The sequence below is a fragment of the Apteryx mantelli genome, chromosome 4 (assembly GCF_036417845.1).
Source record: "Apteryx mantelli isolate bAptMan1 chromosome 4, bAptMan1.hap1, whole genome shotgun sequence".
NCBI classification, from domain to species: Eukaryota; Metazoa; Chordata; class Aves; order Apterygiformes; family Apterygidae; genus Apteryx; species Apteryx mantelli.
The window spans coordinates 44,387,192-44,396,743 of NC_089981.1; the positions used below are offsets into that span (position 1 = coordinate 44,387,192).

Consider the following 9,552-nt stretch of genomic DNA (forward strand, 5'->3'; position numbering starts at 1 on the left):
AACCACACAGTTAAGTTACTGCAGGCTGCCAAGATAGCATGTATCAGCTGAACTACAAAAATGTCTGTGTGTAAATCTGAAGTCTAAAGGAAGTGTGCAGTTATTCAGCTTGGCTTAGTTGGTATGAAAGAAAGCTCAGCTAAGTCACATTACCTTCTATTTGCCATGGGCTAAGAACACGCACGTGGGGAATTTGTGCAGATCCATTGAAATGCAGTAACTTAATGGTATATCCAAACCATAACAGCGATATTGCATTGTGTCAATGTAATACCTATTTCTGTAAATAGTAGCTATAAAGGAAAGAAAAATAAGAAAACTCCCCATGCCACTGATTTGTCATCTACTGCAAAATGATCCTAGTTGTCAGCTAAAGTGTGATTTAGTGTTTACATACTTCAGAGATGACACTGTTTGTTCAGAGAGCACTGCAAGCTAAATATTCTCTTATTTTTCTTACAGTAAGGGCCCAAAGAAAACCTAGTACCCACAACTGACTTAATGGAGAAGAGCCTATTCTGTGAATATTGAAATTATGCTTTTCCTACTTTGCTCCTTTCCTGGCTTGGATTGGTATGAAATTCAAATCTATTTTGAATCAAAGTCTTCAACTTACAGAGAAAGTTTACTCCCCAAGCCATATAAATGTATGAATTCTGTACATCCTGTGTGCCCCCCTTTCATCTGCACAGTTAAGTTATTACCTCTTTCTATTTAACAATTTAATAAAAGCTTCATATAAAAAAAGTGTTTCCATTTCTCTTTTCCAATAGTCCCTTCCAGCCACACACATTATGTCATCTTACTTTTTAGCCCCCTTCATTCAGTCATAAGAGTATCTCTTAAGCATATCACATATCTTTGTCATAGGTTTAGTTATTTGGCTGAAGAGACCAGCTCCAAACCTCACAAATTCATTTTACATTCTTCACAGTCCTGAGCATGAAAAGGAGGTCTTAGATACTGCCTCCCTTCCCAGCCTAACTTTTAAGCTTCCAGAACTGACATCTCCCTTAATGATCCTATTATATCCATAAATCACAAGAAAGATGGACATGACAAAAGTATTGCCATAAAGGACTGGTACTTCCTACTGTACTACATGGTACTTTCCATGTACTAGGTAGGGGCCAGCTAAGGGTGCTTTTTTATCCATAAGACATTTTTTAGTCCACAGGTATGGTTAAATCTTTCACATGACAAGAGGTGGACTAGAGACTGCTGCAAGAGTTCATGTTCATCTTCAGCTCTTCAGGGAAGAAACTTTTTGCCAGGCCAGAAGCTAAACACTCCTCTTCTGATCTCATAAGGAGGACAAAGTTGGGAGAGTGGCTGAGGTCCCAGGAAGTTCATTTCATAGCTTTCGCATGCAATTACGCTTTTAAAATAGCACCCTTTTGGTCACAAGCCTATTATTTCTAATAGATTTGAGAGCAAAATAGGCTGATATTTTATTTTTGTTAGCATAAATCAACAGTTAACCATACTATGATTAGCACTACTAACTCTAGTATTTAATGCTTGTACGCTGAGATCTGAAAAATGCAAATGCTTTCCCTGGTTTTGCTCTGTAATACTCGGAACCTTGGAACCTTTCTCACAGAAATACATTTCTAGAAGAGAGCTGTGGGAAATGAATTTAAACCTCAGAGTAAAATTGATATAGTAAACAACAAATTATTAGTCACCTTCCTTTTGTTAAAAGAGACACCAAAAAGTAAGGCTAAACTTGCAAGCATTTGCTCAAAGCTGTCTCTATATCTAAGTACACTACCGGGGTAAACTATTACCATTACATACCTAGAGTACACCATACCAACAGAGTCATATGCTTATTTCTAATCACATCTTCCAGATGAGATTTTTTTTAAACAAATAAACACTTAAAATTGCCTTTTCCCAAGTATGAAGAATCAGTCACTTACTTGCAGATAGAGAAACTTTAATTCCATTGTAGATTGCTTCTTCATCGCACAGTGATAAATGGCTGTACAAATGCCTCTGAAGAAAGCAATTTTGAGTCTACTTTATAACTGACATTTCTTCAGTTCTTCAGATACTGCAGGTAACACTCAGGTGTTGCTATCCACACATCATATGAAGCGTTGTCCTTCTGAAACTGTTAAAAATGTAGTTCTAGAGAAACAGCTGAAATTCCTGAACCCCTCCAGAACAGAATGCAGGAGAGAATACTGCAAACCCCCAATATACTGGTGGGTTGGGAAGGGCTAATTTCTTATTAATTTTGATCTAACTAATGAGGACTGCCCCCCTGAAGAGCTTAGAAAACTCCTTATGGAAATACAAAATGGAAAAAAATATTGATCTTTATGAAGCTCTTAAGATACGCAATTTTTATTTCACATTTATTTCAGTTAGGAGGTTAGCATTTTAAAACAGTTTAAAAATGTAAGTCTTTTATTTCTCTATCAAAATGTTTTTCAGATTTGATTTAGGTACCTTTTTGGTTCTGAGTTTCTCTCCAGGGGTTTTTACATAGGCTTCCATAATGCTTTTTTCACAGTGATATCCCCCAGATACCTTTACAAATGGCTTTACAGAAATCCTTTGTGGCTTGAACAGGGTCTGGCACCAAACTCCTGAGAAATGGATGCCAGAAAAAAACAGCTGCTGCTTAAATAAACCCTATATATATATGAAGAAATTTGGAGAGCTTCCAAAGAAACATGCTTGTTTATTGGCTCATCAGCTTTTGTGCAAGCTTCATGGAGCAAAGATTTCTCTCTCCTGTCAGAAATGACCTCAGACTTTACCTAGCATGGGCATCTGTGACTTGAAAGCAGGTAGTATGTTACTTACCCCTCAAGATTTCAGAGTGGTAGAGATGAAATGGCATGTAAAGAGATCTCGCTTGCTAGCAGAGGTGTTCACAAGGAGGCAAAGATAGGTTCATATGGCCTACACTGAAGCTCCAGAGCACAAGAAAATGCTCCCCAAATCTCGTTCGACAAATTAAAATCTTTCCAAGTTGACATTTGTTGAAGAGGTTCACAAGTAAATAACTGCTTGTTGTTTGCCTTCCCACTGGAACCAAGTGGTAGTATAATGTCTACGTTAAGAATTCAGAGCTATAGTAGGCAACCACATTTCTTTGAAAATCTGGCCAAAAGCCTATTTGCCTCTCTTCAGGAGCCTAAAATCAACAGTTTGATTTTTATGATTAAAATTCAGGGTTTCTTTCCTTAACTTGGGTTCACATTTGTGCACGTGCACCACTGCAATAGTAGGTATCAGTGTCTTCAGGTTCCAAGTTGTTTATTTGCAAATACAATGTATTTATTGCATTGTCCCCAGAGATGGAGAAATAGTTTTGTACTGAGCTAGAAGAATACTTGGTGCTATCAAGAAGCTCATGCTGGATACCCAATACAATCTTCTGCTTGGAGACACTCGATGTCAGCTCATCCAGTAGTCACTGAACTTGAAACCAGCGCATTTCACAGGTGAGGCTAAGTGACACATCAGGCTTTTTCACATCTCCTCCAGACTCCAAAAATTCAGCCTTTGACTGGACACCTGGAATAAGCAATAAGCCTGTAAGGAATCATAATAAATATAACCTACCATACCCTTGGGTATGTGTAGCAATGTGGTGTGAAACGCAGTTACCAGCCAGGGTCTTTATAAAGAAATTAATATCTCACCACAGTATCATAGCCACATTGATGGAGGAAGTTCACAATGCACAGCTCCAAGATCTGAATGGGGGTTGTTCTTGGCTTTAAAAAGGAAATCAGCATGCATTTCCCCTTCTTAGTGTAGCAGTACACTAATCACTAGAAGCACAGATGCTTCAAACTATTCTCAGAAAAATCACTTGCATATAAACCTGCTAGAAATGGCTTTTCTCAAAACAGCATAGGAATTCAGTTCGTTCTGCTGAATTGTACAGCCTGAAGGGTTGGTGGTTTACCTAGCCTATATTAATGGATTTGTGAAGAGCCCTTAAAGCACATTGTATTTCACCGGGCTACACCTGGTGGAATTCCTATATTCAATCCTGTCCTCAGAGAATGTGATATCAAATTCTCATAAAATTAGAGAAGGGGTGCCCCAGGAGATCAGCTCAACAGTTTTGCCTTCATAAAAGTGATAATTAAGCTACACAGTGTTTGCAATTTTCTGAAGGCTAGCAACAACCATCTCCCCCCCTTCCCTGCCTTAAAAGGCAGCAACTAGCTGTTGTTTGAACTTGCCATACATGAGATGCTGTGTGGAGCAATGCAGTAACATGACCATTGTGTTCAGGTGGTCCATTTGCAAACAGTGTCTTATGGGAATTGTTTCTGGGAATGGTAAATTGTCCTCTGGCAAAGGTGGTGCACTCTTCAGTATCTCCCACCCAATAGCTAATAGTCACAACCCATTCCAGCCCATTCTTGGGAGTCTATCACAGCCATCTTAATCAATGGTTTCCTAAGATAAATACAGATACTTTTCAAGAAGTGTGGTGTTAATCTCCAAATTAAAAAAGAAAAAAACCACCCTTTGCCTTGAGCTGAATGCCTGGTGAAGAAAGAAGGAAAATAATTTGTGTAACTCTGAGCTTATGACCTAAGTCTCCAAAATAGTAGCTGAATTGCCCCTAAAAGCTGCCACAAGGAGAATGATTCTCTGAGAGGACATCCCAGTTCTTGCTTTCGAGAGGAATTTCTGGTGAGAAGGTATTAAATGCAGCAAACCCAGGAGCTGCAGCTTCTCCCTGTGAATAGTGCAGAGATATGGCTGGTTTTAAACATGACATTGAAGCTTCCTGTTTTCCTTGCTCATACAGGATACATCTACACTGTTTACACAGTTGTAAACTTGGGCTGCCCACTGTGAGCTGGCCGAATGCAAGCTGTCAATCAACAACTACCTGGCTCCACTTGGGACTCAAACTCCATTTGCTTGGGACAACCACAGAGCACTAATCACATAACTGCTTGGCTTCAAGTGTGGGAAGAACCTGTTTGCTCCTGTGTGCTGAAGATGACTTAGATGTGTCCATGGGGTGATGAAATGACAGCTCCAGGTGATTTAGGTTAACATTTGAAGCAAGGAGACACAGTGATTTCATAAAACCATTTTGGGGAAAAAAAAAATCTCTGAAATCCTATTGGCAGTGACTGAGAATTTATTGAAGCTGCAAGTGTCTTTAAATTGATAAAACAATAAAATTAAGGGGGTTGGTTTTGAGGGAAATTAGTGATCGGTGTTAAGGGAAGCAAAAGCCAGTGGACTTTAAGACCCTGGGGTTCCCCCTTCTCATTTCACAGAATGAGAGGCCACTTCCCTGTCAAGGGGCAGCCAGCAGAGTCCAGGTCCGTGTGGGGCTGGTCTGACTCCTGTTGCATAGGGCAGAGCCAAAGCTGTTCCCAAAGACTGAGTCAAGATTCAACCCGAATATGCGGCCACTCGCTTCCCACAGGGCGACTCTCTGCAAATCCCAACAGCACAGCTGCTTGGGATGTTGTGAGCAAGCCCAGGACAGCCACTGATTCCAGCTGGCATGGGTTCCCAGCCATAGGTTGGTGGGTAAAGGGAGAGCACAACTAGGCAGCTTGTCTGTCTGCCTGGGAACACCTTCTAGCCTAGGGAGTTTCACATCCCCCTGCTCTGACCATGCTCTTCCCCCATGCCAATTCCAGCCTGAGGGCAGAAGCTACCCTGTTCAGAAGGACTCTGATTTTATCTACATCTAATGCCATATAGTACAACCATAACCGTTCTCTTATGCAGATGGGGATTTCTCTCCAGCTCCTGGAACACATGCTAGGCTGAACACAAGGCAGCAGCACTCTAGGTGAGTGTCTTGGCCTAGGAATGACTTCTGCTATTATTCATGAGGCTCTCACCAAGTAGGTCCAGCTGCAGCTCCAAACACTCATCTCCAGACTCCTCTCGTGGTGTCCTCGGTGTGTCTGTGTCCTATTCCTCATCCTTGATCAACTCCAGAAGAAACATCAGACAATACAGCAACATCATCTTCAGAGAGACCATCTTTCTGGAGAGAAGTCCCTGCTGGGCAAGGAAGTACTTCAGCAGGGAGAGCAGCCTCACAAGTCACAACTGGGATTTTCCAAGACCCACATCCAAGTGTGTGCACTCTACCGTGGGACAGCCGCAAGGTGTCTCTCTTGAGCAGCCCCAGCCTAGAGGCCATCTCAACAGGACAGAGCACCAGACAGGCTGTGGGGCTCCCCTGGAGGTTTCTATTTCAGAGGTGCTGCCTCGCAGGATGAAACTGGTGCTTCTGCTTCCGGTACTGACCCTGGATCAAAGCTACTTTGGGCATACAGAAACCTTCACATACACAAAGCGCCCCAGGGATGGGGCAGGGCATCTCCTTTAGGATACCAGCTCTCTTCCCCAAACTACATCCACAGCAATCCAGCCTCGCCAGTCCTTGTGGAGAGATTCTTAACAGAAATACAGAGATTGGTAGGAATGCAGCAGGAATGGATATGTGTGCATGTGAGAGACCTGGAAGAAGCAGTAGAACAAGAACAGCCTGTACTGATAACAAAGGACACCATTCCCATGACACGGCTCCCATGAGGAACATGGAAGACTGCATTGTTTATGGTTTATGGCATGACCACAGGGCCTGCACTCTGCTCAGGCCACAGCACAGATGACTCGTCAGTGGGAGATTCTGCACCCTCATTCCAGCAAGTTCACCGCATACCACGTGCGCTACCCCAACAGGGAAGCAGACACATCCCTCCAAGCAATGACAGACAGACCTTTCTGAACATGAGGGACTCTTCTATGGGGAGGCACAGGACTGTACTTCCCATGCTTGTTTCAATGGTGTTTTCCCATGCTGGTCTGAATTCTTCTTCACTAGGCACTGTGCAAACATGGGATAATTATACTGTCACCCTGAACCCTAGACCCTCCCTTTGGGGTCTTTGTGTTCAGCATGCTGGGACATACGCACACTGTGTTGGCTATATAGCATCCTGTCACGCTGCCCCTGCCAGCAGTGATCAGTCAGGGAGCGTGGGATCCCATATCTATGTCCTCTGATCCTTTCTGTCCAGCAGCTCTTTGCCCACCCCATCACCTGTCCTCACTCTGCCCCCCTGCCCCAGACCTCTGTGCCCCTGCTAAGCTCACAGTGGGGTCTCCATAGAGTGGGGGGGGATGCAACCAGATAGGTCGTGACTCCCTTGGGCTATGTGCAGGAAGCACAGCCACCATGCACAGTCAGGCAGGGGAGCTAGTGCCCCAAGGGAGCAGAAAGACATAGGTGGAGCTGGTCAAGATCAGGCTGGCAAGGATGACAGGCCTGATAGGAATAGCAAAGGCTTGCTTGAGCTCAGCTGGCCAAAGGGTCCAGAGCTGCATTCAGATCAGGCCTTGATCACAGGCAGGACTCCCCAAAGCAGATAGGCACCAGCTTCAACCAGATGCCCCCCTGCAAAAGGCAGAGCTGAGCCCTCTCTAAAATGGCAGCCAGAGTACATCAGCACAAATATTATTTGCAACTTTTCTTTCAATTTAGTTCTGTAAGTCGATGTCTTCACCAAACGAACATTTTTTTTTCAGACAACTAGTTTCTGTGGAAAGAGTTATTTTAGTGAAAACCAATCTTTCTTAACCAGCTGCCATTTAGGTTGACACTATGCTTGAAAGGGGAGACTGAGAAAAATTAATATTGCTTTGTGCAAATGAAGTGCACACAATGCTCTATACTTCAACATCAATATGCTATGCAATCAGTATCTATGCAAACAGACTACTTTATGGGGAAAAAAAATCAAGTTTTGTATTGTAGATCAAACTTTAACATTTCAATAAACCTTTTAAACTTAAGTGAACTAGAAAAGAACAAACAGCAACTATCCAACTTACATAACTCTGTGTTCCCTTGGTCAACAACTCTGGCAGGGAGTGCTAAACAAAAACAGAATTTGAACAATTTGGATTTCATAGCAAAAATGAAAACTAATTCTAAATACATAGATTATATATTCTTTTGAGGTTATACTCCACTTTCTCTGTGATCTTTTCCTTGATTATTTACTGTTGATACATACTGATGCATGTGTTGGTGATTTTTTTTTTGTTGGTGATTTTGTTTTTTTTTTTTAACTTGAAAATCTGGCTCTCTGGATATTAGAATACCAGTGGATAAAATGTGATTTTTTCTTCTGTTTTTTAGAGGGGTATGAAGAGATGACAATAGATAGAATATGGAGTAATGCATACATTAAAGATGTCATCTTAAAAATATAAAATTATATAAAGTGTCACTTATATACATACTTGCTTAAAAAGATCCAAATAAAAACTAATCAGCTATAGACATACAAATCAATAACTGAGTGAGATTTCTAGACTGTTGGACACTTTTGCATGTAAAAATGAAGAAGAAAACAGAACCCACTCAGCTAGGTTTTAGGATAGACCTAAAGATAGTCATCATCATTATTATTTTTTTCATTTACACCAGACTGATGATACATTGGATCCCACTCATCCCCCACAGATTTCTGCTCTCTACAAGTGATATACTTTCCTTCGTAGCAGTCTGATTTTTCAGATTGACACCCTTCCACCTAGGTAGAAAACAGCTCCTTCTTCCCTCCACATGTAACAGTTACAAGTTAAAATCTAACTTGAGATCAACGTAATTTCAATTCTGACTGAGCGTTTCATTCATATTTGTTATAATGTCAACGGTAAGAGCAAACACTTTTAACCCCTTATCTGAATAAGTCATTTCAGAAGTTACATAACTTTACAAAAATATCAGTGATAAATTGATATGCTGTAAGCAGATTTAAATTCTTTTTTTCCCGAAGGATAATTCCACCTCATAAGGCTGCTGACAACTCTTGCATCACAGCCCCGCGTCGCTCTCCGGCCGCTGAGGGAGCTTCGGGTCTCAGTGAACCCACCTTCACTCGCTGCCCTCATATCACTCTTCCCCCATCAACCCTAAACCAAAAATCTTCCAGTCCCTTTCACGCTCTCGTTTACACTCTCCTTTTTCCTTCTCTCCTTGTATCCCTCACTCTAACCGCGCCGGACTTCTTCATACCAGCCCTCCTTCCCACAGGTGCCCGCCAGTTAAAGCGAAGAGGGGAGGAAGGGACCCACTCAGCTGCGTTTTAGGACAGACCTGCAGCCGTTGTCCCGCCGCCGTCTCCTCCCGCACCGGCACGCTGCGAGGCGGCCAGTCCCTCATACGCACAGCCGCTGGCTGCTGCCCGCCCGCTGCCGCCTCAGACAGCGCCGCCTGGCCCGCTCAAACACCCAAACCGCCGAGGCCAAGCCACGGTAGGCAGCAGCTGGCGCAAACGGCGTTTGCTGCCGCCCTCCGCGGTTTGGGAACTGCCTGACGCCAAGCGCGGCCGCCCCCAACCACCCCCTCACCCCGCCCCCCGGCGACCGTTAACCACGAGGACCGGCCGCCCCCAACCCCACCCCCCGCGCCGGCGACCGTTACCCGCGAGGACCTCACCGCACGCCGTCGGTGGTCGCTGGCTGTTAAATTCTCCACCTCTGCCGGCGCCAAGTTGTCAGGAGGGGCAAACG

The 9,552-nt window shown here is 43.3% G+C and overlaps 1 long non-coding RNA gene across 1 annotated transcript; it reads right to left on the bottom strand.

Annotated features, from left to right (window-relative positions):
* Positions 1-1,939: 1,939 nt before the first annotated feature.
* LOC106498208 (uncharacterized) lies at positions 1,940-9,294 on the bottom strand. The gene is made up of 5 exons (XR_001294920.2): positions 9,137-9,294; positions 7,864-7,905; positions 5,859-6,021; positions 2,821-3,537; positions 1,940-2,119 (listed from the first exon to the last, which is right to left on the bottom strand). It is a non-coding gene; the product is annotated as an uncharacterized lncRNA (long non-coding RNA).
* Between the last annotated feature and the right edge of the window lie 258 nt (positions 9,295-9,552).